The sequence below is a fragment of the Lactuca saligna genome, chromosome 2 (assembly GCF_052625555.1).
Source record: "Lactuca saligna cultivar CGN05327 chromosome 2, ASM5262555v1, whole genome shotgun sequence".
NCBI lineage: Eukaryota > Viridiplantae > Streptophyta > Magnoliopsida > Asterales > Asteraceae > Lactuca > Lactuca saligna.
The window spans coordinates 175,150,775-175,155,426 of NC_136418.1; the positions used below are offsets into that span (position 1 = coordinate 175,150,775).

General features: G+C 34.2%; 1 non-coding gene across 1 annotated transcript; it reads left to right on the plus strand.

The window, feature by feature from the left end:
• Positions 1-1,941: 1,941 nt before the first annotated feature.
• TRNAV-CAC (transfer RNA valine (anticodon CAC)) lies at positions 1,942-2,015 on the plus strand. The gene has a single exon. It is a non-coding gene; the product is annotated as a tRNA-Val (tRNA).
• Positions 2,016-4,652: the final 2,637 nt, after the last annotated feature.

Consider the following 4,652-nt stretch of genomic DNA (forward strand, 5'->3'; position numbering starts at 1 on the left):
CAATATTGTCCCTTGAGGCAACAAAAGCATATGAGGTAGCCTCTACTACCGAGTATAAACCCAAACCACCAAACCTAACGGGTAGAGAAACAATTCGCCACTATATATCGCCAACATAAGGGCCACCACAAACCACAATATCTTCAATCGCCTCGCACAATCCATTGTCAAAGAACAACGTCGCCTCCTCCATGTGAACGGGTTGGCACGTTCTCAGCCCAAAGAAAAGTTTAGCAATATCTATATAAGACTAAAGTAGAAGGAGGTCACTCTTTGGATTAGTCAATTATGGAAGAAGGCATATTAAATTCACAACGTTTTCAGCTCTCTTTATGGTTAAGCTACAAATGAAACTAGCATCTCTACTAACAGCTCCCCCAAGACCCCTAATGGCGACCTCCCGACGCCAACCGGGCATAACCCCTCATGTAGCTTCTTACCATCACGCGAAAGCCAAAAGAGCTCGGTTTTCTTGATATTTAACCAAAGGCCCAATTTTAGACAATAACCTTAATGATGTCTAACACTTTGGCTACCTCATCTGAATCTCTAATAAGTGTGTCATCATCAAGGTACCATGCATGGAGAAGAAGCTTGCAATTGTCTCTAATATTATGTAAGAGCGGGTGCAAAACAAGGGTAAAGAGAAGTGATCCTAATGGGTCTCCTTTCTGAACTCCAGTAGTAGACCAAATATGTGTGTCTCCTAGATACAACCTTTCTACTTGATCATATAGGAATTCTACCCACAATGATATAGAAGGGTACCTCAATCTGACCTAATGAAGTAATGTGGATTTGTCAACAATGTTAAAGGTATTGGAAAAGTCCATGATAAGCATGGAAAGAGACTCGTCATTTTGTGGCGCTCACTCAACACCCTATTGGCGCTATATAATACGGCTTCAACGCTACCCGACACTCTGACCTTAAATTGAAAATCATTGAGATACTTGGCCATTTCTTTACTAACACCTTTCATAGCCAACTTAGAAACCAAAAGTCTCCATATAGTACCGACTACAATAACTCGTATTCCCTTGTCAGGTTTTAAGATCGGTGTAAGAAGAGTAGAGGCAACAAATTCTGCCATACTCGAAGGACATATTCTCATAGCCATAGATCAACCACTCATGTAATAGCACATATGAGGTATTTAGCTATAGCCAAACCTTCTCCATAAAGAACATCTAAAATGTGTTGAACTCTCAAGCCATCTCTCCCACATGAGGTTCCTTTAGGGAGTCATTTAATGTCCCCAAGGACATTATCAATATCCACTACAAGGGAATGTAGTGAACATATGGTGTTCGACATGGATGGTGGTGACTCGTCTGTATGCTTATCTTCCAATGTCTTCGTGGTATCACCCTCGTATGGAGCAACCCCCAAGAAATATACTACTTTCACTACTGTTGAGAAATGCCCATCTACAACCTTACAGCGACATTATCTGCTCTTGAATGTACTTTTCTTTATATTTTTTTCTATTTTTTTATTTGAATAATTAACGGGTTTGCCGGTGATATGTCGGTTTTAGACAAAAAGAAAAAAATACAAAAACACTCAACTTTTCTTTTTTCGAAAAAAATTATCAAGGTAAAAAAAGTTTTTTGGGAAAAAATTTGAGCTATTTTTTGAAAAAAAAAAAGGTTGAGGGTTTCTTTTCAGAAAAAAAAAATTTATAAACCGAAAGATTATCGGTAAACATGTTAAAAAGATGGTAAAATTAAAAAAAATAGAAAAAGAAAAAAGCAAAATATTAAATCAAAATAAAATAAAGTTTAAAGACGTTATTGATGGATGTTAATTAGCTGCATCAATTTATTAACGATGCTCATTTTAGTTAATAGATTTATTTAGTTAACATTATTCGTATATAATTTAGGTTATACAAATAGATTTGATCAAATCCCGTTATGATAACATCACCAACAAGATGTCTGGGTGGTGTAGTCGGTTATCACGCTAGTCTCACACACTAGAGGTCCCCGGTTCGAACCCGGGCTCAGACAAATTTTTTAGACAATTTTTTACTTCCTTCAATCCCCCGTACTTTGAAGTTGAAAAAAACATAACCCATTTCGTCTTTAAGTGTGTTTAGGTTTTAGATAAACGATATAAAAAAACATAGATATACATTGTCAACTAATAAAAATAATGATTATACATATAATATGTAGGAATCATGTTTATAAAAATAAGTATATTTTTATAACAAAGAGTCATAATTATTCATTAATTATTTTCAATAAATTATTAATTAAAATATTTATATTTTTTAATTATATAAAATTACAATTTTTGGTTCAAATAAATATATAAAACTATTTTTCAAGATATATGGAACAAATTTTATTTGTGAATTAATGAAAAAAAATAATAATATTCTATTACGAAATTTTAAATTGCTTATAAAAATAAAACAACCACAATAAGTAATTGTAAATTAAAATTGATATATGACAAATCAGAAAATTAAGTTGTTGAAATTAAAATATATTAAAAATTATAACAAATTACAAATAAAAATTAACATTAAAGTTTTATTATAAATAATAGTAAAAGATGTTATAAGAAATAATATTCTACAAATGTTTACAAATTTCTAAAAACTTCTTTATATACAAAATTAGAAGTTTTATTTGTAAGTCTATTATCATTATCTAAAATTAACAATTTTAATTCTTTTATACTTTTAACTCTAATAAGACAATATACTGTTGGTCATGTGTAAAAACCGGATTTTTGAGAACCAAACCAACCTTAGATAAGGATTGTCATTGACGTCTGTTAATTGTCATTACAAAACAAACATCTAATGGAAGTTGTCTTCTTTGGAATTTGAATGAGATTTTTTTTTCAAATGGTGTGAAGGACATTCTTGAAATAAAGGTCCGATTTCCAATATTACTTTCAGATATGATAACTGCCTCCATAACACGTTTTCTGAAAAGTCATCACCTGTAGATTTGAGTCACCTAGAGATCTTAATCATTTGTTAAGATATAAAAAATTCTATTAAATTAATATGATATAAATTTTGTTTAGACTTTATTGATTATTTAAAATTAATATATATTTATCTGAATATCCGATATATGTAGACATTTAATAAAATTATGATTTATAGAACATAATATAAATCTGAATAGAATTTGAATAGAGTGTAAGAAATGCAATCAATCATCCAAATGACATTAGTATACAAGGAATTAAATAAGTGTCTTATAACCTGACAAGAGACACAACAACAATGTCACCACTTGGGAGTGCAAGCAGGTCACTGCGAACACCCAACTCTGGCAATAGCACCAACAAGATGAAGTAACATTCAGACATGAGCAGGCTCAACAAGAAAAATGATTCCAAGGAGTGTACAAGTAGGAATGAAGACGCACATCAAGGGGGAGTTCACACCCCAAGAGCCCAAGGACACACTCCCACTACCTGGGGCGTTCGCAGTCTGCACCACCACCTCTAGAGCGAGGGGAGAAGCCCAGACTAAGCATGTCTAGGCCAAGGGCAATGTGATCAAACTCCGAACGAATAATCACATCCCAGCGAGCCAGCCCAAAATATAGGCCCGAGTTAAGTTATGATGTAATCATCTCTCTTTCTTTCCTCGGCTAACAATGTAGATATTTCCAAAACACTATCAATGAAGTGAAGAAAGTTGACTATAAAAAACTATCAAAATGTTTTTACTATTCAAGCTTGATACAATTCACAAAAGAGGTTTTACACATTTACCAAATGATATCAAGGAATGATCATCCACATCATTTGAGTGAAACCGTTGTGAATGTGCAACCATAGGCTACAAAGGCTCATAACATTTCCCTAAACATGCAAACTAAGCCAAAAGGCCATAAGCCTTAATCATGGTATGAATAAAGGCTTCAAAGGCTCATAACCTTTCCCTTAAAACAAAAAATTCCTATGTCCTAAAAGCCTCGAGGTGACGAACTCGGTTTGACTTAGATGATTAATGTTGGAGCGCAACTCCCAAGTCCCAATACTTGGAGCAAAGTCCAAAAGGGTGACCAGTAAACCCTAGTTAAAAAGAACACCCTAACAAAGCAAATTAGGCAAAGTACCCCAATTTAAAATCAATGGTCTGGGACCAAAAGAAGGGACTAATTGTAACGCCCGGTTCCTGGTATGTATTTAATTCTTAATCCATTCATTTTTGTATTGAAACTCGATGAGTTGGAGGCCCTAAACTTGTTGAGTAGAGATGGATTTGGATGCGGATTGTAAAGTCTACTCGACGAGTCGATGAGCCTCAACTCGACGACTAGGACTGGAAAATGAAATCCTAATTTTCAAGGTTTCTCACCCTATTTAAACACCTTAACCCCCATAAGTTGGCCTCATTTATAGCCTCCATTCTCCCAAACCCTTATCCACTTTTGAGAGTTTTGAGCCATTTTTGTGTAGTCTTTGTGATTTTGAAGAAGAGAATACTTGAAGAAGGAGCAAGGACGTGTAAGAGAAGAGTAGATCCATAAGTTGAGCTTCATTTATGGTTCATCTTAGGTATAAAGCTCCTACCTTGCTTATAGTATGTTTAGATCTAGTTCTAGGAGGTCTTCTTCATATTTTGGTCCAAGGATGTTGGTCTTTGAGACTTGGACGTCCCATTGGAG